Raw genomic sequence first — 27,829 nt, 5'->3', positions numbered from 1 at the left:
ATTTTCTGTAGGATTTGTAACTACGGCTTAAAGCTAATTGCTCCCTGCGTTTGGCAGGCATCTTGGCCTGTTTTTCATTAGTCAGAATTTCATTTATTTTGCCTCAAGCAAGTTTAGACTCTTTTGGCCAATTATACCCTAGGTCTCTGTTAGACCTGACAGCCTTAGGGTAGTCCCCCCTAACTTTTTGCCTACCTCCCTCCGCTTTTTGGACACTGTTTTTGCTGGTTTATAGACTCTGCGCACTTTACCTCTGCTAACCAGGGCTAAAGTGCATATGCTCTCTCCCCTAAAACATGGTAACCTGGAATCATACCTGATTGGACTATTAGTTTACCTATAAGTCCCTAGTAAGGTGCACCCTATGTGCATAGGGCTGGTAAATTAAATGCTACTAGAGGGCCAGCAGCACTGGTTGTGCCACCCACTTAAGTAGCCCCTTCTCCTTGTCTCAGGCTTGCCATTGCAAGGCCTGTGTGTGCAGTCTCACTGCCACATCGACTTGGCATTTAAAAGTTCTTGCCAAGCCTAGAACTCCCCTTTTTCTACATATAGGACACCCTTAATGTGTGCCCTAGGTAACCCCTAGGGCAGGGTGCTGTGTAGGTAAAAGGCAGGACATGTACCTGTGTAGTTGTATGTCCTGGTAGTGTAAAACTCCTAAATTCATTTTTACACTACTGTGAGGCCAGCCCCATTCATAGGCTAACATTGGGGCTGCCCTCATACACTGTTGAAGTGGCAGCTGCTGATCTGAAAGGAGCAGGAAGGTCATATTTAGTATGGCCAGAATGGTAATACAAAGTCCTACTGACTGGTTAAGTCGGATTTAATATTACTATTCTAGAAATGCCACTTTTAGAAAGTGAGCATTTCTTTGCACTTAAATCCTTCTGTGCCTTACAATCCACGTCTGGCTGGGCTTGGTTGACAGCTCCTTGTGCATTCACTCAGACACACCCCAAAAACAGGGTACTCAGCCTCACTTGCATACATCTGCATTTTGAATGGGTCTTCCTGGGCTGGGAGGGTGGAGGGCCTGCTCTCACGCAAAGGACTGCCACACCCCCTACTGGGACCCTGGCAGACAGGATTTAACTGAAAGGGGACCTGGTGCACTTCTTAGCCACCCTTTGAAATCTCCCCCACTTCAAAGGCACATTTGGGTATAAAACAGGGCCTCTGCCCTACCTCCTCAGACACTTGCTGGAGAAGAAACCTGAACCAGAACCTACATCCTGCCAAGAAGAACTGCCTGGCTGCTCAAAGGACTCACCTGCCTGCTTTCTACAAAGGACTGCTGCCTTGCTGTTGCCCTGCTGCCTTGCTGAACTCTTGTCTGGCTGTGAAAGTGCTCTCCAAGGGCTTGGATAGAGCTTGCCTCCTGTTCCTTGAAGTCTCAGGACCAAAAAGACTTCCCTCTTTTACTTGGACGCTCCGTGCGGCGAAAATTTCGACGCACAGCTTGTTTCGCGGCGAGAAAAACGCCGCACTCCGACGCTGATCGACGCAACGCTCTCGGGACGATCGAAGATCCGACACACGGCCTCACAAGGACAACGCCGCCCGACCGCTAGAGGAGAAATCGACGCGACGCCTGCCGTGAGATCGTAATTTCAACGCGCAGCCCCGCAGATCGAAGTCTAGAGGAGAAATCGACGCGACGCCTGCCGTGAGATCATAACTTCGACGCGCAGCCCCGCAGACCGACGCGCAGCCGGAGAACAAGCAGGAAAATCCACGCACAGACCCGGGACATCTGGTAATCCCCGCGATCCACAGAAAGAGACTGTCCGCGCGCCGGAAACTGACGCCGACTTCCCCGCGTGGAAAATAACGACGCAAGTCTGTGTGTGCTGGGGAGAAATCGACGCACACACACCTTTTTCCACGCACCTCTTCGCTTGTGGCCCTCTGAGGAGATTTTTCCACTCCCAACCAGGTACTTGTGCTTGAAAGAGACTTTGTTTATATTCTAAAGACTTAAGACACTTTATATCACCTCCCTGTGATATTTCTACAATTTTCTATTGCAACTTTATTTCTTTTTGACCTACAATTATCCTGATAAATATTATATATTTTTTCTAAACACTGTGTGGTGTATTTCTGTGGTGTTATATGGTGGTATTGTATGATTTATTGCACAAATACTTTACACATTGCCTTCTGAGTTAAGCCTGACTGCTCGTGCCAAGCTACCAGAGGGTGGGCACAGGATAATCTTGGATAGTGTGTGACTTACCCTGACTAGAGTGAGGGCTTTTGCTTGGACAGAGGGTAACCTGACTGCCAACCAAAAACCCCATTTCTAACATTGGTGATCAGCGGTGAGGATAGGACTTGTATTTGTGCAGTGACATACAGTAGCTAAGTATTACACTACCTACCCACAGTTGAAGGTCAACTTGGTTTTTATCTCTTTTTGAAAACCTGATTTTTTTCCTGACAATTTTCAAAAACTAAATCCTCACTCAACATGTCTCTGACTGGGTCTCAGACAGGAGACTTTGACCTAGTCCAGTTGGATGCATATACAGTCAAACAACTAAGAGGATTCTGCAGGGCATTGAGGGTACCCACCCAAGGGGCCTCCAGAAAGGAGGACTTTCAAGTGGCACTGAGGGCCTGGGCAGAAGCCCATTTAGAGGATGATGAGGAAGAGGAGCCAGAACATGGCCCCTCAGAGGAATTTTCACTATCTATGGATGGTGTTACCACTGCAATTGTGCCCCCTTCCAGACCAGGGAGCAGTGTCTCTATGCAAAGCCTGACCGCAGAGGAAAGGAGAGAGGAAAGGGAGTTCCAATTGCAAATGGCAAAACTGAAAATTGAGGCTCAACAGGAGGAGAAGAGGGCAGAGAGAGAAGCCAAACAAGCTGAGGCTGAAAGAGCAGCCAAACAGATTGAAGCTGAAAGGGCAGCCAAACAAGCGGAAGCTGAAAGAGCAGTCAAACAAGTGGAAGCTGAAAGAGCTTTGGCTGAAAAGAAACTATTGTTGGCTCATGAACTGAGTCTCAAGGAGCTGGAGATCAAGACGAGACAGTCTGAATCCAGCAATAATGGTGGCAGCATACAGACAGGACCTGCTGGAGAAAAGAAGGTTTGTATACCCAAAAATGTGGTGCCCAGTTTTGTGGTGGGAGATGACATAGATAAATGGTTAGCTGCTTATGAAGTTGCACTAAGGGCTCATGAGGTTCCTGAAGGGCAATGGGGGGTAGCTATGTGGGGTTATGTGCCGCCATTGGGGAGGGACACACTTCTCACATTGGATCAACCTGATCAAAACACATACCCACTTCAGAAAGCCATTTTACTTGCCAAGTTTGGGCTGACCCCTGAGGGATACCGTCAGAGGTTCAGGGACAGCACCAAACAAACCACACAAACATGGGTAGATTTCTTTGATTTCTCCAGTAAGGCACTGAATGGATGGGTGCGGGGCAACAAAGTAGCAGATTATAAAGGTTTATATGACTTGATTCTGAGAGAGCATATACTTAATGTTACTTATACAGATTTGCGCCAGCACCTAGTGGATAGTAAGCTGACTGATCCCAGGAAGCTTGCTGAGGAGGCGGACCTCTGGGTTAGTACCAGAGTGTCCAAGAAGGTACCTGGGGGGGACTCCCACAAAGGTGGTCAGGGTTCCCAACAGAAGAAAGAGGGGGGAGATAAACTTGCAGATAAGGAACTCTCTAAAGGCCCCCAAAAGAATTCCCAGGGAGGGGGTGGCAACCCTTCCTTTTCCAAATTTGGGAAAAAGCCAGGGACATATGACAAGTCAGGGAAATCTAGCCCCAAATGCCTGGAGTGTTACCAGTATGGTCACTACAAAGGCGATCCACAGTGCCCCAAGAGGGCACCGTCCACTACCGGACAGGCACCTGGGTTGACTAGTGTAGCGCTCGGGGGAGAGATGGACCCAACTAGCTTTGGGGAGCAGGTAGAGATTTCCCTAGTGTCCCTGGGAGAAGGAGAAATGGTGCCCAAGGCCCACATGCCCAGAAACACTTCCAAGTACCGGCAGTGGGTCACCATTGATGGGCAGAAGGTGGAGGCTCTGCGTGACACAGGAGCCAGTATGACTACTATCAAGAGTCAGCTGGTGTCAACAGAGCAGATAGTACCTAATACATTCCACCAGGTCAGAGTCGCTGACAATCGCGAGAGTCACCTACCAGTGGCTCTGGTTCCCTTTGAGTGGGGGGGGTCTCTGGTGCTCTGAGAGTAGCTGTGAGTCCTGCCATGCCTGTAGATTGTCTGTTAGGCAATGATCTTGAGCACACTGCTTGGAAAGAAGTGGAGCTCAGGTCTCACCTGGAGATGTTAGGGTTACCTGAGTGGGTCTGCATGACCACACGGTCCATGGCTGACCGAGAGGGAAGTCAAGGGCATCTGGAGCCTGGAACGATGGCCCAGAGAGCTGCCAGGTGGAGGGACCAGGGGTGCGGGAAACCGGCCCCAGAAGTTCCCACAGTGGCTGACGGGGCTCCTGAGGAGGAGGCTCCCGAGCCGACTGGGGAAGACATTGCCACCCTAGGTGACTTACCTGAGCTTGCTGGCTGGCAAGTTGAGGGTGGGCCCACCAGGGAGGAATTCTGCAAGGCGCAGAAAGAGTGTCCCACTCTGGAAGGTTTGAGGAAGCAAGCCTCAAACCAGGCAGCAGGTGACGCCTCTGGCAATCACCACCTATATTGGGAGAATGATCTCCTCTACAGTGAGCCTAAGGTTCCGGCCTTTGGGGCAGCACGTACGCTGGTGGTCCCCCAATGTTACCGAACCTTCCTACTGGGTCTGGCTCATGACATTCCCCTGGCAGGACATTTGGGGCAGGGCAAGACCTTTAACAGGCTTGTCACCCACTTTTATTGGCCCAAAATGAGGACACACTCAGATAAGTTCTGCAGATCTTGTCCTACCTGCCAGGCCAGTGGGAAAGCAGGGACAAGGGTTAAAACCCCCCTGATTCCCCTTCCTGTCGTTGGCACCCCCTTTGAAAGGGTGGGCATCAACATTGTTGGTCCCTTGGACCCCAAAACTGCCTTAGGCAACAGGTTCATCCTGGTTTTGGTGGACCATGCCACCCGTTACCCAGAGGCAATCCCTCTGAGGACCGTAACTGCACAGGTGGTGGCCAGAACCCTGATGGGGATATTTACCCGTGTGGGATTCCCCAAGGAAATAGTGTCTGACAGAGGCACTAACTTCATGTCTGCATACATGAAGTCACTGTGGGATGCGTGTGGTGTAACTTACAAGTTCACCACACCCTATCACCCCCAGTCTAATGGTCTTGTGGAGAGATTCAACAAGACCCTGAAAGGCATGATTGGTGGCCTCCCTGAGGCCATGAGGCGTAAGTGGGACGTCCTCTTACCATGCCTTCTCTTTGCTTACAGAGAGGTCCCCCAGAGGGGGGTAGGGTTCAGTCCCTTTGAGCTTCTCTATGGCTACCCTGTCATGGGACCCTTAAGCATTGTCCAGGAGGGATTGGAGAAAGCTCCAAGGACACCCCCTCAGGATGTGGTCAGCTATATGTTGGCCCTCCGCAACCAGATGACCCGCTTCTGGAAAGAGGCCCAAAGTAACCTTGAGGCCAGTCAAGAGGTGATGAAACAATGGTATGACCAGAAGGCCACCCTGGTAGAGTTTCAACCTGGAGACAAAGTGTGGGTTATGGAGCCAGTAGAGCCCAGAGCTCTCCAGGACCGCTGGTCTGGCCCATTTGAAATAAAGGAGCGGAAAGGGGAGGCCACTTACCTAGTGGACCTCCAAACCCCTAGGAATCCCCTAAGGGTGCTCCATGTGAACCGACTAAAAGCTCATTTTGAGAGGTCGGAGATCAACATGCTTCTGGTCACAGATGAAGGAACGGAAGAGGAGAGTGAGCCTCTCCCCGACCTCCTCTCTGCCCAAGAAGGTGATGGGTCAGTAAGCGGGGTCATTCTGTCTGACTCCTTGACTCTAAACCAGAAAGGAGACTGCTATGAGCTGTTGGAGCAGTTCTCCCCCCTGTTCTCCCTTACTCCTGGACTGACCCACCTCTGTGTTCATGATATTGACACTGGTGACAGTCTCCCTGTGAAGAACAAAATTTACAGGTTGTCGGATAAGGTGAAGGCCAGCATCAAGGAGGAGGTCTCCAAGATGTTGACTCTAGGGGTTATCGAGAAATCTAGTAGTCCCTGGGCCAGCCCAGTGGTGTTGGTCCCTAAGGCTACTGCCCCAGGTGCGAAGCCAGAACTCCGGTTCTGTGTGGACTACCGGGGTCTCAACTCAGTCACACGGACTGATGCTCACCCCATATCCCGAGCTGATGAGCTCGTGGACAGGCTAGGCGCTGCCAAGTTCCTGAGTACGTTTGATCTTACCTCAGGGTACTGGCAGATCGCCCTGACTGAGGGGGCCAAGGAAAGATCCGCCTTCTCAACCCCTGATGGCCATTACCAGTTCCGGGTTATGCCATTTGGGTTGAAAAATGCCCCCGCTACCTTCCAACGGTTGGTTAACGGGGTCCTAGCTGGCAAGGATGCCTTCTGTGCAGCCTACCTGGATGACATAGCTGTCTACAGTTCCAGCTGGGAGGAACACCTGCTTCACCTCAAGGAGGTGCTTCAGGCCCTGCAACAGGCAGGCCTGACCATCAAGGCCAGTAAGTGCCAGATTGGGCAGGGTTCTGTGGTGTACTTAGGACACCTAGTGGGTGGTGGCCAGGTACAGCCACTCCAGGCCAAGATTGAAACTATCAAGGCCTGGCAGCCACCGCGAACGCAGACTGAGGTGAGAGCCTTTCTAGGCCTCACAGGATACTACCGCAGATTTGTCAAGGGCTATGTTACCATTGTAACACCCTTGACAAAACTCACTTCCAAGAAACAACCTAGGTTGGTGAATTGGACAGAGGCTTGTCAGAAAGCCTTTGACGCCCTGAAGGAAGCCATGTGCACGGCCCCCGTACTCATGGCCCCTGACTACTCCCAGGAATTTATCGTGCAGACAGACGCTTCAGAGCATGGCATAGGGGCAGTCCTAGCACAGCTGAATGAGGAGGGCAGAGATCAACCGGTAGTCTTTATTAGCAGAAGGCTATTACCACGGGAACAGAGGTGGAGTGCTATTGAGAGAGAAGCTTTTGCTGGGGTCTGGGCACTAAAGAAGCTAAGACCCTACCTGTTTGGGACTCACTTCCGGGTTCAGACAGACCACAGGCCCCTCAGATGGCTCATGCAGATGAGGGGTGAGAATCCAAAACTCTTGAGGTGGTCCATTTCCCTAAAGGGGATGGACTTTACGGTGGAACATCGCCCAGGGGTTGACTACGCCAATGCTGATGGTCTCTCCAGGTACTTCCGCCTTAGCGATGAGAGCTCCCAGGAGGTCGGGTAGCTCTCCCCACTTTCAGCTGGGGGGGACACATGTTAGACCTGACAGCCTTAGGGTAGTCACCCCTAACTTTTTGCCTACCTCCCTCCGCTTTTTGGACACTGTTTTTGCTGGTTTATAGACTCTGCGCACTTTACCTCTGCTAACCAGGGCTAAAGTGCATATGCTCACTCCCCTAAAACATGGTAACCTGGAATCATACCTGATTGGACTATTAGTTTACCTATAAGTCCCTAGTAAGGTGCACCCTATGTGCATAGGGCTGGTAAATTAAATGCTACTAGAGGGCCAGCAGCACTGGTTGTGCCACCCACTTAAGTAGCCCCTTCTCCTTGTCTCAGGCTTGCCATTGCAAGGCCTGTGTGTGCAGTCTCACTGCCACATCGACTTGGCATTTAAAAGTTCTTGCCAAGCCTAGAACTCCCCTTTTTCTACATATAGGACACCCTTAATGTGTGCCCTAGGTAACCCCTAGGGCAGGGTGCTGTGTAGGTAAAAGGCAGGACATGTACCTGTGTAGTTATATGTCCTGGTAGTGTAAAACTCCTAAATTCATTTTTACACTACTGTGAGGCCTGCTCCCTTCATAGGCTAACATTGGGGCTGCCCTCATACACTGTTGAAGTGGCAGCTGCTGATCTGAAAGGAGCAGGAAGGTCATATTTAGTATGGCCAGAATGGTAATACAAAGTCCTACTGACTGGTGAAGTCGGATTTAATATTACTATTCTAGAAATGCCACTTTTAGAAAGTGAGCATTTCTTTGCACTTAAATCCTTCTGTGCCTTACAATCCACGTCTGGCTGGGCTTGGTTGACAGCTCCTTGTGCATTCACTCAGACACACCCCAAACACAGGGTACTCAGCCTCACTTGCATACATCTGCATTTTGAATGGGTCTTCCTGGGCTGGGAGGGTGGAGGGCCTGCTCTCACACAAAGGACTGCCACACCCCCTACTGGGAACCTGGCAGACAGGATTGAACTGAAAGGGGACCTGGTGCACTTCTTAGCCACCCTTTGAAATCTCCCCCACTTCAAAGGCACATTTGGGTATAAAACAGGGCCTCTACCCTACCTCCTCAGACACTTGCTGGAGAAGAAACCTGAACCAGAACCTACATCCTGCCAAGAAGAACTGCCTGGCTGCTCAAAGGACTCACCTGCCTGCTTTCTACAAAGGACTGCTGCCTTGCTGTTGCCCTGCTGCCTTGCTGAACTCTTGTCTGGCTGTGAAAGTGCTCTCCAAGGGCTTGGATAGAGCTTGCCTCCTGTTCCTTGAAGTCTCAGGACCAAAAAGACTTCCCTCTTTTACTTGGACGCTCCGTGCGCCGAAAATTTCGACGCACAGCTTGTTTCGCGGCGAGAAAAACGCCGCACTCCGACGCGACGCTCTCGGGACGATCGAAGATCCGACGCACGGCCTCGCAAGGACAACGCCACCCGACCGCTAGAGGAGAAATCGACGCGACGCCTGCCGTGAGATCGTAATTTCAACGCGCAGCCCCGCAGATCGAAGTCTAGAGGAGAAATCGACGCGACGCCTGCCGTGAGATCGTAACTTCGACGCGCAGCCCCGCAGACCGACGCGCAGCCGGAGAACAAGCAGGAAAATCCACGCACAGACCCGGGACATCTGGTAATCCCCGCGATCCACAGAAAGAGACTGTCCGCACGCCGGAAACCGACGCCGACTTCCCCGCGTGGAAAATAACGACGCAAGTCTGTGTGTGCTGGGGAGAAATCGACGCACACACACCTTTTTCCATGCACCTCTTCGCTTGTGGCCCTCTGAGGAGATTTTTCCACTCCCAACCAGGTACTTGTGCTTGAAAGAGACTTTGTTTATATTCTAAAGACTTAAGACACTTTATATCACCTCCCTGTGATATTTCTACAATTTTCTATTGCAACTTTATTTCTTTTTGACCTACAATTATCCTGATAAATATTATATATTTTTCTAAACACTGTGTGGTGTATTTCTGTGGTGTTATATGGTGGTATTGTATGATTTATTGCACAAATACTTTACACATTGCCTTCTGAGTTAAGCCTGACTGCTCGTGCCAAGCTACCAGAGGGTGGGCACAGGATAATCTTGGATAGTGTGTGACTTACCCTGACTAGAGTGAGGGCTTTTGCTTGGACAGAGGGTAACCTGACTGCCAACCAAAAACCCCATTTCTAACAGTCTCCAAAGCCAACTCTATCTTTATTATTGTGTATTGGTGCTAAAAACAACATTTCCATCTCGTTACGATATTGACCTTATAATTTCCTGGTGTTGCTTTTGTTAACAGTTTCTTGATGCTATTTGTTCTATCAAATTGGTGCTTTATCAATTTGGTGAGGAAGTCGTAATGTGTCTTTGCTTCTTTTGGAGACTGTGTGCACGTGGGGTGCATAAATAGCACATGGACTGTATTTGTGGAGACTTATGTATCAGTTGGGTGGTCTATTAGCAATACAGAGCACATGGAAATGTGTGTTTGCATGTGTGTATGTGGGGGTGAAGGTGAGTGTGAGTGGTTGAGTATGTGCCGAGGGTGCGCATGTGTGTGTGTGTGTGTGTGTGTACACACACAGGGCCTGAATTTGTACAGAAGCAGCAGTGTAAATGTTTACAGCTACCATCTGTTAATTTTGTTATTCGGGTGCAAACAACTATGAGAAGACCAGACCAACAAACTCAGCCACATCACTTTCGTTCTTTCTGAGGTTTGGTGGAAGAGTGATCACTCACTGCCTGTGAGGTTTTCGAGAATGAGCACGCTTCGTAAAAATAAGTTAAGAAAAATAATTCTATACGAATGAGACATTTTATTATGAATATTAAGACATTCTGAGGCTATTCAACTCTATTTTATTCAGCAGTACTTTTGTTTAAATATTATTGTGGGTTTAAAGGGGTTTGACAGTATTGTTGTTACCATGACACGTTCTCATCTCTCTTTCATGGAAGGTCGGGGTAAAGATGTTCATGAAAGGCTCTCCATGCCAATTACTGAGTATGAAGGGCCTACCAGACAGTACTTATCCTGTGAAAAAAGAGTACATGGGCAAAACTTCCGCTGGCACTGCTAATTATCAGCTTGTTTATTCCAAGCCTGCCTAAACCTAATTCCTGTTCATGTCTCTTTCTTCCACCTCCCTACACGTCTTGTCTCTTCATGTAATCATTATAGGTTCTTTTTCACTCTGTTTTCCCATCTTTCTATTCCAGATTCTTTCTACCCGTCCTGCCTTTCTCGCATTGGGTCATACCCTTATGATGTAAAATAAATCCTAGTGCCCAAAAAAGGAATGCCAGTGCCCAACATGTGCAATCCCTTGCACACATAAAGCACATCTGCCAGAATGTCCTGTGTTACATCAAATGAGCCTGCTTGTTCTGAGCCTGCATGTGTAGGTTTCAGCATTCTTTGTACATTGCTATTAGAAATTACTTCGCTTTGGGCTGTGGTTAACTTTGAGTAACTTTCCTGTCCATATCAACAGTTTTCCCTTTGTCTGGCAATTGGACAGCATTTTGCTGTTTTCCGTAAGGGTGACATAGGGCTGACATCATCAGGAAACTCTTGGCTACCCACAGCTCCCAATGTGGCCTGGCTTTAAGTGTGAAAGACATGCTAAGATAGACTAATGTGGAGGTGGAGTCAATTAGCCATTGGCACACCTCTCACCTTTTTAGTCTTCATTGACCGTGAGATCATGTAGTTGTGGCAGGGAACTTGAGGGTGAGGAAGATTTCAGTGAAGGTCACCTGCCTTGGACTTCTCTTCAGCTTCAAAACTAGCAAAATGCCTCGCATAATTGTAAAACGAAAGCTTGTATCAATAGGAGGCGGCTTGTCCATTGTTGGAAAGGTGCAACGAGGGTGCCGTCCTCCTAATGATGCTGAGTTCAGTGGTAAGTCTTTGTCAAAATTCAGCAAAGAATTACAGACACGAGTCTGGGTTCTGCTGCCTGATGGCATGAATACTGAAACTAGTGCTTAATGTGTGCTGCTGGAGTCTGCCTGGGCTTGGCACCAGATTTATTTATAGACACCGAACACCTGGACGTATTTATAAGAGGCTAGCACGAGGTGGCACGGTCTGTCCTTTTTTAGCAGACCACATTGGTAGAGTATTATCTACAAATCAATATACTTTTAAACATACGATAGAATTAGCACTTTAAGGCCATCCAACAGTTTGAGATGGCCTACAGTCCAAAATGTCACACTTGTATGAGTATGATGGTTATAAATATAATGCTGGTGCTGGCATTCAGCACCAAGGACAAGTGAAAGCTGCAAAGGACTCCTGAGAAACACCTTGAGTCTTCGCACTTACAGTTTTACAAACAAGCACCACCTAAAACCCAATATCAAGCAGAATGTAGGTTCAGTCTTTCTATTCCATTGAAAGGAAGTGGCAGCCAAGTGAGTGACCACTGCTTATACGAACACCTGTCAGATTTAATTAAATCTACCTTCACATTTAAACAACATTCTTTTAATGCAAGAGGTGGTGTACTAAGCTACTTGAGAATGATGTCCCTAAAACATCGTTTGAAATGCAATGGTGCATGGTGCTCAAATCTATATAACATTGCGTAGCATGCATATTTGGGGCGAATAAACATCATATATTTTCACAGAAACTTGTGATTGAATTTCATCCTGGTACAATGAGTTTCAGAGCAACAGAAAACATACTTTTGTGCTATTTGGGCACCCAAGTTCTGATCGCTACAAAGTTATTCTCTAGGCCAGTGGTTCCTAACCTGTGGTTCAGGGACACCTTGTGGACCACTAAGCCTACTCAGGGGTCTGTAACTGCTTAGAATATTAAATAGAATTAACAGATAAATAAAGTGTATACAGGGAGTGCAGAATTATTAGGCAAATTAGTATTTTGACCACATCATCCTCTTTATGCATGTTGTCTTACTCCAAGCTGTATAGGCTCGAAAGCCTACTACCAATTAAGCATATTAGGTGATGTGCATCTCTGTAATGAGAAGGGGTGTGGTCTAATGACATCAACACCCTATATCAGGTGTGCATAATTATTAGGCAACTTCCTTTCCTTTGGCAAAATGGGTCAAAAGAAGGACTTGACAGGCTCAGAAAAGTCAAAAATAGTGAGATATCTTGCAGAGGGATGCAGCACTCTTAAAATTGCAAAGCTTCTGACACGTGATCATCGAACAATCAAGCGTTTCATTCAAAATAGTCAACAGGGTCGCAAGAAGCGTGTGGAAAAACCAAGGCGCAAAATAACTGCCCATGAACTGAGAAAAGTCAAGCGTGCAGCTGCCACGATGCCACTTGCCACCAGTTTGGCCATATTTCAGAGCTGCAACATCACTGGAGTGCCCAAAAGCACAAGGTGTGCAATACTCAGAGACATGGCCAAGGTAAGAAAGGCTGAAAGACGACCACCACTGAACAAGACACACAAGCTGAAACGTCAAGACTGGCCCAAGAAATATCTCAAGACTGATTTTTCTAAGGTTTTATGGACTGATGAAATGAGAGTGAGTCTTGATGGGCCAGATGGATGGGCCCGTGGCTGGATTGGTAAAGGGCAGAGAGCTCCAGTCCGACTCAGACGCCAGCAAGGTGGAGGTGGAGTACTGGTTTGGGCTGGTATCATCAAAGATGAGCTTGTGGGGCCTTTTCGGGTTGAGGATGGAGTCAAGCTCAACTCCCAGTCCTACTGCCAGTTCCTGGAAGACACCTTCTTCAAGCAGTGGTACAGGAAGAAGTCTGCATCCTTCAAGAAAAACATGATTTTCATGCAGGACAATGCTCCATCACACGCGTCCAAGTACTCCACAGCGTGGCTGGCAAGAAAGGGTATAAAAGAAGGAAATCTAATGACATGGCCTCCTTGTTCACCTGATCTGAACCCCATTGAGAACCTGTGGTCCATCATCAAATGTGAGATTTACAAGGAGGGAAAACAGTACACCACTCTGAACAGTGTCTGGGAGGCTGTGGTTGCTGCTGCACGCAATGTTGATGGTGAACAGATCAAAACACTGACAGAATCCATGGATGGCAGGCTTTTGAGTGTCCTTGCAAAGAAAGGTGGCTATATTGGTCACTGATTTGTTTTTGTTTTGTTTTTGAATGTCAGAAATGTATATTTGTGAATGTTGAGATGTTATATTGGTTTCACTGGTAATAATAAATAATTGAAATGGGTATATATTTTTTTTTGTTAAGTTGCCTAATAATTATGCACAGTAATAGTCACCTGCACACACAGATATCCCCCTAACATAGCTAAAACTAAAAACAAACTAAAAACTACTTCCAAAAATATTCAGCTTTGATATTAATGAGTTTTTTGGGTTCATTGAGAACATGGTTGTTGTTCAATAATAAAATTAATCCTCAAAAATACAACTTGCCTAATAATTCTGCACTCCCTGTATAACTGAAGAAGCAAAATGTAAAATTTAACATTTTGAAATGTTTTGTAAATGTGCAGGAATCTGAAACCGAAGGCTAAAAAGTAAGTTAGTATTCTCAAACTGATGTGGGGGAGCAATGGAAGAGCATTAAACAGAATATAGTATGGAGAATGAGTGGCATCAACTGAATTTAGAAAAGCTCCAACCTTCTTATTAAAAAAAAGTATATATATATATATTTGTGAATTAAATAAAATATTTAATAGTTTGTGTATTTTTTGGATGAATGTTTGTTTCTGTACATTTTGCGTACTATTTTGCGGTTCAAATCATCAAAACTGCTTAGGCCAGGGACCCTGGCTTGCATTAATGACTCCGTGGGGGTCCCCATATTCCAGTAATGAATGGGGGGTGGGGTCCGCCAGGCTCTGAAAATAATTAAGTGGGGCCAATGGAAGTCAAAGTGTTAAGCAACACTGTTTTAGGCCATTTGCTGCAATTTGGTATATTCATATATCTGCTTGTACCGTGTCTTTCTTCATGAGAGACCAACGCATCGTCTCACTTGCTTAATGCAATGTTCACCCATTATCAATATTTAAAATGTTTTTCTTACATTTTAGACCTATTTTTGAACTGTTGCTACTTTGAGGTGGTGTGGTGAATGCACTACTAAGTGATCGCAAATACTCATACTGGGAGGTGCTTACATTGGAAGTCAGTTGCTCTGACTAGATGCCCAGGATTCCCCGAATGCCACAACCTGCACAGACCCGAGTATCAACACATGGCACTTATTCACCACCTGTGCAGTGACAGGCTTAATAAGATTATGGACATATAAAAAAAGAAGAGATACTTTTACAATATTTTTCACTTATGGGTACAATAGTAAGGAGTGAAGACTGTTATTAGACATGTCCCCTTACCGCCCTTTTTTCTTAAAAGTATTTAATTTTTTTTGGAATGTGGTCATGTCTTTCAAATGCTTCAAGCTAAACCTCGGGTAACTATCTCTTGCCTATCTCTATCATCTAATATTTCACATAGGAAATCTTTCATGAAGGTCCCACACTCCCTTCACATTTTAGGGTCGAGCATACGAGTGCATGCTCTTGTGCATACATCTCATATGCAAGACGCTGTTGTGATCAGTAAAGGGCTTGAAGCCCGCCTGTTGGTCACCATTTATTGGTTTGCGTGGCACTCTTTTTTACAGGCTTGTAATTCATCAAGGCATGTCTGGCATCATTTCCGTTCCTCGGTGTGGAGCAGGGATCAAGCACTAATTGATTTCAACTTAATTAGTGCTTGTCCACTGCTCCCAACGTGATTGAGGTTCTTTTTTGTTCTGACTTCCAGTGCCCCACAAACAGAAGGCTTGTGTCTGGCAAAAACGTGCCCAGCAGGACAAACAAAGTTGCAAAGTTTTATTTTTTAAAGCTAACTTCATTTTATTTCGGTAAGTGATCTTTTCTCAGTTTCCTTCATATTTTTTTTGTTTTTGCTCGTGGGCGCTGTTGTCAAAAGATGACAATTAACTTGTTTGAAATATGCGAGACCCATTGCATTGCAAATGCTTGTTTTTGTTTTGAGGTCTCAAATACCTGTAGTTTAGTGATTTCAAATTAAACTTTTACATCTTTCTAACTTAATACAGAACAAGTGGTACTTGGGAACCAATGGGATACAGGTGTGTGCAGTTACAACATAGTTGTAGGAGGAGTGTACTTGTCTGTTCTTGTTCTATAATCTGCTTGCCAGTCTTCACTTATGAGATGCTTCACTGTGAATGAAGAAGGTGGATAACTGTTGGGTCTCAGAAAGCATCTTCCAGCATACTGCAGGACTACCAGCAGTCATCAATGAGATACTCTTAAAAAGCATAGTACTCAGAGCTCCCCAGTGTTCGATCGTCAAGACATACACTTAATGGTAGTAGCATAGCACCTGGGGACCATTAGCAATGTTATGTGTCAGAATATAATGTTCATAGTTATCAACGTACAGGAATATTGACTACAGAATATTGCCAATCACTATATCATTAAGGTAAATATGTAGGGTTCGGGGGTATAGCTAAAATTGATGTCACAGGCACTGTGGCATCAGTGCCCATGGGTCTAAGGGAATCACTGCACCCCTCTTGATACCTATGAGTTGCTAATGATCTTTGGGGAAGAAAACCCATTTTCCATATTTATCTCAGAGGATTGGACGCTGTTATTGTGCCATCCCAGGTAAGTGAAATTTACTATTCTTAACCCCATATCTAAGTACCTTGACATAAAATAAATCTTAAGTAAAGAGACCGAGCTTATGCATTAGCGGCTAAATCAAATTAGCTGCATGAAGAGCAAATTGTGCTAATGGTGATGGTAACTACTGTACTCCAAATCCAATGAATGCGCTGCTATAGCAAACTCCTTTCTTACAAACATACTTTTGTCAAACACAAAAGATGTGTGGCAGGCAGATACAGTACAAGCAACCTGTTCACTTGAGGTAGTGTCAATAAAACATACAAAGCAGTTTCAAGTAGTCTGGAGTCACGAGTATTAGTCCACTTTGAAGAAAATGTTTGTATATGTTGTAGATAAAATGCATACCTAAAAAAGTGGTTCTGAAATGTTGTTCGTGTCAAAGTTTGTTTAAAGATTTTTTCTTTATTAATGGTTTTGTCCAGTTTGATAAAGCAAAGCTGGAGAAAACCTTTTTTGAAAAAATGTCTGCTCTTTTTTCTGTTTGTTAGAGGGGGTTTCAACCACTCTCAACCCCTCCTTCTTTTAAGAGGGTTTCCCCATTAACGATATATACCTCCCCTTCTCTTCCATTAATAGCCATATGTCCTGTGCCCTCACTCTACTCTTTTTTATACTTGCACTACTTCCCCCACCCCATTTATGTTTTACCCTTCAAAAACAAGCTCCCTCATAACCTGCCCCCCTTTTAGTTCCTCCTCTTCTTTTACGCCACTTTCCCTTTCTTTAATAGAATATATATTCTATCTACCTTCTTTACCCCTTTTTTGTTTTACTTTTTTTACTTCCCCTTGCTCCTTCCACATTTCCCCATCCTGCACCCTTTCCTTCGGCTACTTGTCCCCCTTTTTATTCCTGTTTTTTATTAATTTATTACCCGTATGTTTTAACAATCCTGCTGTACTCCTTTTTTTACTTTTACTATTTCCTCCAACCCCATATACGGTTTTGCCACCCAAAACGCCGCCCCTCTGTTACTTTTCCTTCGTTTTCTTCCTTCTATTCTTTTTCTTCCCCTTCCTTTCCTTTCATACCTTTACGTAGTCTACCCTTCCACTTTACTTCGTTTTAAATGTTACTTGTATTACTTCCATCTACATATCTACGTTTTCCCCATCCTATATACCATTCCCCTTTACCATCTTCCCTTTCTCTTGATGACATGTGCCTTTTCCACGAAGACATACTTTTTTCATGGTATTTACAGGAAGTGAATAGCCCTTCAGAAGTAATCATGTCATAAACGTTGGCAAAGACAATAGGTCTGGCAGTGGTTGCTAGCTTTTTGGCTTTCACAAAGCTTGATTTGTTTTCTCATTTTTCAAAAAATGATATTGTTGGAGGGAAACTCTAACAGAACATCGCACACATAAAGAAAACATATTGGCTAAAAGCAACAATATGTTTTTTGCTCTCTTTTTTCCTTGTGAAAAACAGAATGCTGTCACCCACAGAGAAGTTAGCCAATGGCTGAAGAGGGATGATCCACTGCCCCAAACTGCATGGATGAAACAACAAGCGACCGATCATTTGAGAAGGCTGGCTGAAAGCTAAACCAAGAATATGGCAGTCCGAGTATTCCGCCCCTCCGTGCAGACTAAGCTCCCATATTTAATACGGTGTGTGTACTCTATGCAATAATCTGCATACTGAAAGCTGAAGGAATGGGACATGATCTGTACAAACACTTACAGCTGACCCTCACACCAGATTTCAATTACAGAGATAAAGAGCTGCATATGAAGAAAAATTCAAGGACTTATTATCTGCCTTCTGCATCAAGGCTGCAAGAACATTTAGTACTGTCTTAAGCTCACACAGCACGAACTGTGTCTATTAATTGCTGTAAACACATTTGGGCATACAAACTAACACATCAGAGTTTGTAAATAACACATGGTGTAGTCACTATTTGTGTATTCTTTCGATGCTCTATTTCTGAGAGTTCTAAAATATGTTTTTATTATTACAGTATAGTATATCACTAAAAAGTAATGAATTGTAGGTGTGCGTCTATGTGTTCATATAGACTGTATACATGAGCTTGTATTATGTGCATATGCCTGAGAGTGTATGTATGCCTACGCGCGCACACACAGCTGGTTTAGGAAGCCTTAATCAGGTACATGTTGTACCGCCAGAAGGGGGCGCAAGATTGCCACTGCAAATAGCAAACATGTAATTTGTGTGCGTGGGTGTGTGTGTTCGAGTGGCGTATGAATTTAATGCGATGCCAGATGGTTCAGGATTCTTACAATACAGTCATTGTATGCAACTATCTTGCAGTGACATGGCCGCTTTTAACCGAGTCCGCGCTGTCCACAGTTTAGACTTTTGGAGGAGATTTCAAAAAGTTGTATATTTACACTTTAGTTGATGAAAATGCCTCATTTTTTACACCATACTTCGCTGTGTTTCGACAGTTTTAAGGAATAGAAGTCTGTGGTCGTTATGGAAAATGGAGCCCTTTGTCTGTGCTGACTTCCAAGCACGTTTTGGCATGAGCCTCTCTGCCACAGCCCGGGGAGGGGCTCTGCAGCCACTTGTCAGCTTTCCTCACATCTGTAATTTCTGCCCACTCAGCACTCTTTGGAAGGGGCTCGGCACAGGGGGAGGCCAGTTCTGCTGAAAGGCAGACGCCGAAAATAACTAGCAGAAGCTGTCTGTTGAAACGTAAATCAGTGAAACCTTTAAAAGAGCTTTCCAGGAGAAAGAGATTTGCAAAACTGTCTCTTCTTAGAGACTAACTCTAATAGTGACAACATAGCGCTACCCTGTCACCACTGGATGACAATCTTTGCTTGAAAATGCCTAAATAAGTAGAGTTTTCTAGAATTGGACCGTGATATTTACAACTTGTTTTGTTCAGGAGATGTATGCAAATTTAAAATAAGTCTTAAGTACAAATTGTCAGCAATAAGAAACTCATTGCTTTCTCGTTTGCTGTTATGATTTTTCCTTCTATTGTTAATAGATTATAAATAACACATTTGAAACAAAAGTGCTAGTGAAGTCTTGCTGGACACATAGGGGCATATTTACAAGCCCCATAGCGCCATTGGAGCGTCACTTTTTGTGATGCTCCGATATGCTGTGCATTACGCATGTTTACAAGGCGATGCCAAAAGCCACTATTTGTGGCTTAACGCTGCCTTGTAAATATGCCCCCGACTCAGTTTTCTGTGGCAGTGGGGCATGCAATGGGTGTTGCAGTGTGTATTCCACCGCAACACTCATTGCTTTTGATGGTGCCCCAGATTTACAAGAATCTGTAATTCTATGGCAGCGGCAAAATCTATTGCCACACCAGGGGTGGCATTAACATAGCGCAACGAGGAGAAATGCTTTAATTTCTCCTCGTTTTAGCTTTTTCTATGTGTGCTGCATTCTGCAGCACACATAGAAAGAGCAAAAGCGCCATGAATTATTGTTTATGTGCAGGAAGGTGTCCCTTCCTGCACATAATCATTCAAAAATGACGTTTGGTACTTCTATGTATGCTGCATTATACAGCACACAAAGAAGTGCCAAAACGCCATTGTAGATTCATTATGTGCAGGAAGGGACACCTTCCTGCACATAAACAATCAATCCCCTTAACGCAGACACCCTTGTACTATGGTGCAAAGATGCCTGGGCATGGAGAAACACGCTGGTGCACCATATTCTTGTAAATACAATGCATCCCTGCGCGGATTTTGACGCAGCAGCGCACTGCACCAGTGTGTTGTAAATCTGGCCCTGAGTTGTATTTACAAAGGAGGGAAAGCAATGCACAGAGAAGAGTCAGTTTAGTAAGACGTTGCCCAAATATTAGTTCTGTGGGTAGCATCGCCTGAAAAGGGTGGTGGGAATGCCAGAGACGCACCCTAATCTGGAAATAAATAAGGAACAAAAGAAAGGAAGGATGTCGGGCCAGCAAGGAGTATGAATGCCACTGGAGAAATGCTTGGTAAATCATCATGTTATGTTAAGATAGAATGCATTTATAAAATAAGTTTTCACACCATGGCATCCTAGATAGAAGAGAAGAACATTGGTAGCTTACTATAAATAAAGTTGTGGAAAAATGAGTTTTTTTTACGTACCTAAGTATAAACAGACCAGAGCTGAGAGCTGCAGTTGCTTTGGAAGTGTTGTCGAGAGTTGATTGCACATACCCACTTCCTTTCACAGACAGACGCTTCCATCGACACACTCTTCACAGCAGAGACATCTACGAGTCAAGAGTAGGGAGACACGAGAAGCCGTTATTCAGCAGAGGAACCGAAATCAGTGAGTGTATGACACTGGAACTTCAGGGCACAGTCTAATAGAAAGCAAAGTACTTACAAGTGCCCGCCACCCATACCTATTCAGTGTCAAGGCAGCACCGAGACTGCCAAGCCCCATAGGATAGATTTAGAACAGCTGCTTCAAATTTCTGCAGAAAAGCAGTTCTTGTCATTTTTTTGTTTTAAATCCGAATATTCTGAAATGAATAGCTTGCAGAACATGACTGGATTCTCTTACAAATGTCATATGGCCCTAAGCGTTTCAAATTAATCGTATGATTTTCGAGCATTAATTTCTTCAAAGCCAATTGTAACTTATTTTAGAGAAGAGGCCCATTGCAACTCATAATGTGGGGGGCAACGTACTCTGGGACAGATTCACAAGAAACTGGTGCAGTGCGGTGCTGTGCCAAAATCAGTAGCGCGGCACCAGTTTTGAAATGCAGGGCTGCACCATATTCACAAGAATATGGCACAGCGCTGCGTTTCCGCCTGCACTAGTGCTAAATTGGCTGCTTGCGCCAATGCAGGAATCCTTGCACCATAGTGCTAGGGTGTCTGCATTGAGGAGAGCAATTGATTATGTGTAGGAAGTTATCCCTTCCTGCACATTAACAATCTACAAAGGCGATTTGGCACTTCAATGTGTGCTGCAGAATTCAGCACACATAGAAGTAGCAAAGCGTCATTTTTGAATGATTGTTAATGTGCAGGAAGGGACACCGCCCTGCACATAAACAATCATCCATGGCATTTCGCTTCTTCTATGTGTACTGCAGAATGCAGCACACATAGAAAAAGCAAAAAACGAGGAGGAATAAAAGCATTTCTCCTCGTTTTGCCATGCTAATGCCACCCCTGATGTGGCGTTAGCTTTTGGTGCTGCCACAGATTTACAATTTCTCGTAAATCTGGCCAGTGTCAAAAACAATGGGTGCTACGATGAAACGGCCTCTGCAACACCCATTGCACGCCCCTCTGATGCAGAAAACTGTGTTGGAGGGGCCCATACTTACAAGGAGGTGTAACACCACAAAAAGTGGTATTACACCTCCTTATAAATGTAGAGCAGTGGTTAGCACCACCATAGCCTCACAAAAAGTGACTCTCCAGTGGCAGTATGGCCTTATAAACCTGACCCTCTGTGTGGTGTGTGATAACATCTAGGAGAAGTCACAGGAGCTCCCTAAGAATTCATAGCACATATTTTGTCCTGAGGTTGTGCTACACTGACACTTTAATTTCATTTCAAATAATAAAATAACATTTCCCTTGCTTGCTGTTACAGTTACATTTCACAGCGCCGTATATAATGGGTGCGAAAATTATCCCCCTAAGTGTACTGAAAATATCACCCAAGAAAGAGGAAAGGCTGAGCCAGTCCTGTGTGGTTTAAAACCTATGACATACATATTACACACAAATAAAAGCACCAAGATCATATGTCAGTAAAACACTTTATCACGCAAATAAAAGAAGTATGCTTGGGAATGTCCTCCCCTGAATGCCCTTTATATTAAAACTAGAGTGCAGACTTTGGGAAAATATATATGTCAAAATGCCACTAATGCAGGCTTTCTGATATAGCTTGTAAATCTGAATTTATGGTTTTTCACTTTTATTAGTACAATTAACACACAGACAACGATAGAAAGTGCTATTCCCTGTACTATGTGTTTTACCTTATCATGCATTCTTTAGGCATGTCAATGATTTCTATCAAGGTCGGACTGGGACACAAAATAGACCTGAGCACCAAAATAAAAGTGTTCCCCGTCAATGAATTAGATAGATGAATAAGTGGCAGCTGTTTGCAATTTGGGGCAGTTTTGAACTCATAGAACACATGTTGTGTTATTTTTTCACAAGTTATGGAAGACTGCATGAATTTGAGCTTAGTGCAGGCAATGTTTGTATTAACATAAAGGAAATCAACAGTAAAAACCAGCCTAAAAGACCATAAAAATGGCCCACATGCAGGCAAAAAACTGGCCCACACATTGATCTTTGAGACCAGAGTGCCGGGCTCAACCCGATTGCCATATAGGCCAGTCCGACCCTGATTTCAGGACCAGTTATTCCACTGGCTGATGAATGCTATCTTGGGGATATATTGTAAGCACTGGGCTTTTAAAGGGAACAGCAGAATGTATGTAGACCACAAAATATTCACTACATGGTCAAAGTAAAAATACATAGAAAATACTGCATTCACTATTTAGACACTATATTGCAAGTCAATAGTGCTGAGGCCATATATGCGCATGCCAATATTTAAAATTCAATATTTTGGGAGCATACCCCAACATGCACGCACAAGGAAATATTGACAAATTGGTTGATATAGTATGCGTTGGAAAGCATGTGAACTACAGATGCTTCAATGATTAATTAGCTCTCCTAGTATAAAGCCAGTAGTGCATAGTAGGAAACAAGTGATATGCTTCTAAAGTCATTGATTTGTGGTACAGAACATCAATATTCAATGGTTTTCTCAGAGTCGTCTTAAGGATTTTTGGGGCCCCAGGCAAGACATATTTTGGGGCCCCCTGTTCATAGTTTTACTGCCCATTTTCAACTAATCGTAGCTGCGTGGTGCCAAGCAAACTTTCAAAAACGTGGTTCTCTCAAAAACAGTTGAAATATGTCTCTCCAGGGCCCCAAAAATACTTGAGATGCCACTGTGCAAACTGAGAGACTCATAAGCGGAGAAAGTCAGAGACGAGAAAGGCTGAGATATGGGAAAACAGAGAGGTCAGTGTTAGAAATGAGGTCTCTGGTGGGCAGTCAGTTTGCACTCTAGTCATGGTAAGGGAGTTACACTCCTAAGACAAACCCTGCTCACTCCATTGGTAGCATGGCACAAGCAGTGAGGCTTATCTCAAAGGCAAAGTGTAAAGTATTTGTACCAACATACACAGTAAAACAGTGAAAACACAACAAAAGGGACACAACACCAGTTTAGAAAAATAGCCAATATTTATCTAAAGCAAACAAGACCAAAACGTCAAAATTCCAAAATACACAAGCAAGGATATGAATTTTTAACTTAAAAAGAGTCTTAATCCATAGAAATCAATGGCTGCATTGTTTTTACACAAAGTACCTCACATGCATCCAAAATGAAGCCGCACGGGTGAGCGTGTGATGGAAAAGTAAGTGATGCGTCGATTCCTGACTCGCAAGTGAGGCAGTGCGTTGTTTCTTCTCTGGTCGAGTAGGCGATGCGTTGTTTTCTCTCTCCCGCAGAAAAGCCATGCGGCGATTTCCAGATAGGCATCTTCGGGTCCACGCAGGTTCACTGTAGCTTTGACGCCCAGCGATGATGTGTGCAAAATACTGGCACACTGTAGTGAAGAGCCACACTGTGTGGCTGATGCATCGATTTTGGCAGCTGCAAGCGGGTGTTGTGTTGATTTTTCAGCTGCGAAGCAGGTGCTGTGCCAATTTTTCTCCCACTCGGCTCCAGTGTGTAGATTTCAGCCTTGGTGCCACCAGTTTCTCCTTTCACGGGCCCAGGGACCTAGTAGCAGGGTAGGAGTCTCAACATTAGAGTGCAGGTGCTGGCAGAGGAAGTCTTTGATGGCCCTGAGACTTCAGAACAGGGTGCAAGCTCACTCCAAGTCCTTGGAGACGCTTCACAAGCAGGAAAGCACAGCAAAGTGCAGTCTTTGTACTCTCTAAGGTAGAAGCAGCAACTGTAGGCCAACCAAGCAAAGCACACTCACAAGCAAAGGGGCAGTATTCCTCCTTCAGCTCTTAAGCTCATCTCCTTGGCAGAGGTTGCTCTTGATTCAGAAGTATTCTAACAGTCTGAGGTTTTGGGTCCACTACTTATGCCCATTTCTGCCTTTGAAGTAGGCAAACTTCAAAGGAAAGTCTCTGTTGTTCATAAGACCTTGCCTTGCCAAGACCTGGCTCCAAACACACATGGGGGGGGGGCTTGGAGACTGCATTGTGTGAGGACAGCAATTGCCCTCTTAGGACTTTCAGCTCCTCCCTCCCCACTCTAGCCTAGGAGACTTATCAGGATATGCAGGACACTCCTTAGACCCCTTTGTTTCATTGTCTAGAGGGAATTCACAAACAGCCCAACTGTCAGTCTGACCCAGATGAGGATTTCACAGGCAGACAGAGGTACAGAATGGCTAAGCGAGAAAATGCTTACTTTCTAAAAGCGGCACTTTCAAACTGACAATCTAAACATCAACTTTACCAAAATATTTATTTTTAAATTGTGAGTTCAGAGACCCCAAACTCCACATCTCAACTTCTCCCAATGGGAAACTGCACTTAAAAGATATTTAAAGGCAGTCCCCATGTTAACCTATTGGAGAGATATGCCTTGCAATAGTGAAAACAAATTTGGCAGTATTTCACTATCAGGACATGTAAAACATATCAGTATATGTCCTACCTTTAACATACACTGCACGACGCCCATGAGGATACCTAGGGCCTAACTTAGGGATGACATACATGTATAAAAAGGGAAGGTGTGGACCTGGCAAGTGGATACACTTGCCCGGTCGAACTGACAGCTCAAAACTACACACACAGATACTGCAGTGTCAGATCTGAGCCATGTTTACAGGGCTACTCGTGTGGGTGGTACAATCAGTGCTGCAAGCCTAGTAGCATTTGATTTACTGGCAATGGGCACCTATAGTGCACTCTACTAGAGACTTACAAGTAAATAAAATATGCCAATCATACAAAAGCCAAATCGAGTTACAAATCAGCAAAAACAAAGTCCAGCACACAGTCAAAAACACAGGAAGCAGAGGCAAAAAGACAGGGGATCTCACATCAAGCTAAAGATAAAGTTTACATTGGGGGTGGGGGTTTGGGAGGTTGGGGCCCTGAGCAATTGCCCACTGTACCCATGCCTCAAGACGTCTCTAGATTTCAGGAGGCAGTTTTTAATAATTGTGGTTTGGGACATGAGGTTTTGGAGAGAAATAAGAAAACAATTAAATAAAGTTCTAAAAAATTCTAAGACTCAGTTCCTGCACAAAAAATCCCTGTAAAATTATGTTTGTGAACATGACATCAGACAAATTCATTATTGCTCGCTCCGTATATTGTCTGGAAATGGAAAAAGGTTCTGAAACAAAGGAAGACTGTTAGTCTACCAGTAGCCAGAAAAAAAGCTTATCCATTTCATGGGCATTTGTGTCGTGCAGACAGAGCATGAATTTCATCAAGTTGCTGCCCTCCTTATTAGCAGTAATGCCCACCAAGTCAAATGCATGCATTCTGTTAAGTATGCAAACTTAAAATTTCACTAGCGACGTTGTGATAAGGTCTCAAGTTTTTCACTTCCTGACGTTCATTTGTGTACTTCATGCCACTTTCAGGAAGAGTTTCCAACAAAAATACTTTTGTTAGGAAATTCACTTACTAAAAGTCTCATATTTTTTTTCACAGAAAGCCCACTTATGGCTTGATTTTGTACCTGCTGATTTTACACGTCTTCAACGTTGTGTTCTTAGAAAAAAAGTACTCTGACAACCGACCTACACTGAGTGTAGTGCAACATTAGCTGTAACAAATCACTTTAAAAACCTGAACTCAATTCAAAACCCCTCCTAAGAGGGAAAAAACACAAATGTGTCATTTAAAAAAATACTATAAAAACTATTTACGCCTCGACATCTTTATGCGAGCAGTTTGCTCTAAAGTGTGCACGTTATGTTGTATCTGAAACCAGACATAAACAACGATACGCAGCTTATATCCCTATTGTTCGACATCCGTTATTGGATCCTGAAGTCTAGAATGAAGTGATTGCGCAAATGAGTCATTTATGTTTCAAAACAACATCCGACATCATTACGAGCTGCACAGTGAAGTGATGGGAAAGCAGATGAATCCGCAGCACCTGAGCTGCGTCCTCCTGTGCATTATCAGCCTGACAGTTATCAGAACAAACATGTTCAAGTTCACTGATTTGAGTCTAAACACAGAGATTTACACTTTACTGAAGCTCCCTTAGCGAACCTCCATTGCTGTTGCATAAGGAGGCACCAGTGTGTTTCCCTTCTACTGTAACCATAGACACAGAAAAGTTGGAAGATAACTGAGATTCATTGACGACTGCTCTTAGTAAATTTAAGAGCCTTTTGGAATTAACAAAGAATTTAAGTGGTACTGCTGTGAATTGATGGTTGTTGCATCTACTTACCTGTTGTAAAAATGCCACGTTTTCAATTTGTCAGAATGTTCTTCTCAAGACATGGAGGAAAATCCTTTCCCCATAGTGGTGTAACACAAAATGATGGATCCGCCCCTCCCCCTCCCCCAGCAGAATGTGATGAGGGGTTCCTTCTCTCCCATATATCACAGATATTTATTGGCCTTGGGTTCAACTGGAGCCCCTATAGGATTTGCCCCCTCCTTAAAGAATAGCGGCTACCTGCGCCACAGGGGCTGCATGGGCCTGTGTTACGCCCTCCTCACGCATCCCATTGCAGCCAATAACAAAATGCAGCAACAGTCACAGTTCACTGGTGTGTATGGTTGGGGAGGGAAAAGCAACTCATTGAACGTTGGGTACAGCAAATAGATACCTGTGAGATCATTACTCTGCCAAATGCCCCACGGTTTTTGCTTTCACATAAAATATGTGAATGCACTTTAACTGTCCATGGCCAATCTTTTAAGTGACATCAAAAGAATGTGTGGGCAAACTTTTGTTATGCTGGTATAATCTTGTATAAATTCCAGCTTTTCAGATTATGTTTGTTATAAGAAATTCCCAAATTTATGACATTACGCCGCATCACACTGTTTGGGTAGAAATCCTACCATGGGAGCATGGGAACAACATAAAGGAACAGAATGCGAGCGGCTGTTGTTCACGGCACGTGTTTTTTGAGCTACTTAGGTCAGGATGCATATCACGCTACAATATAGCTCCAAATGTCAGATTTGTGTTTCTTGCAATTTTTCTGAAGTTTCAGATAATTATGCAAAACAAAATTAGGCAAATTGTGCACAGCTCAAAATAGCCTATGCATTATTTCATTGTTTTATTTGTATCAAATATAAGTGCAGTTTTCTTCGGAGCCAGCCACTGGCACCCACTGGCACTGCAGAATATTGGGGTTTCCAAATGCTATGACTAACTAGACTTGAGTCCACCTCATGCCTATTTCTTCCATGGGCTTACGCTTCCTTTCTCTGTAATTGTTGCTGATTCTAGTTTAATTCTGAATTGTCCATATATTATCTCTTCTCTTTGTATTCAACTTTTTTCTCTCTTTATTGCATTTCCCTCTCTTTCTTTGAGTCAAAGCGTGATATTGAAAAATAAATCTCATTCCTTAAAAAACATGAATTTCTGTGCCAACCGTTCACATCCATTTGCACCAGTTAAGCACGGCCCCATTTAATAATTCTCTTCAATGATGATGGGTTTTGTACGGGAGGGCACGAAAATATAAGTAGGGAATGCCCTCTGGCCCATCCTGACAATACCAAAGCCCTG

The 27,829-nt window shown here is 44.5% G+C and overlaps 1 long non-coding RNA gene across 1 annotated transcript in view; it reads right to left on the bottom strand.

The window, feature by feature from the left end:
• LOC138292704 (uncharacterized) overlaps positions 1 to 27,829 on the bottom strand; it is a 195,304-nt gene that overhangs the window by 95,121 nt on the left and 72,354 nt on the right. The window contains exon 2 of the long non-coding RNA XR_011202763.1: positions 20,152 to 20,279. This is a non-coding gene — a long non-coding RNA (uncharacterized lncRNA). The remainder of the gene's footprint in view (positions 1 to 20,151; positions 20,280 to 27,829) is intronic.

The sequence above is a fragment of the Pleurodeles waltl genome, chromosome 4_2, assembly GCF_031143425.1.
Source record: "Pleurodeles waltl isolate 20211129_DDA chromosome 4_2, aPleWal1.hap1.20221129, whole genome shotgun sequence".
Classification (NCBI taxonomy): domain Eukaryota; kingdom Metazoa; phylum Chordata; class Amphibia; order Caudata; family Salamandridae; genus Pleurodeles; species Pleurodeles waltl.
The sequence above is the reverse complement of the archived record's forward strand: the minus strand, read 5'-3'. Positions and strand labels throughout refer to the sequence as shown.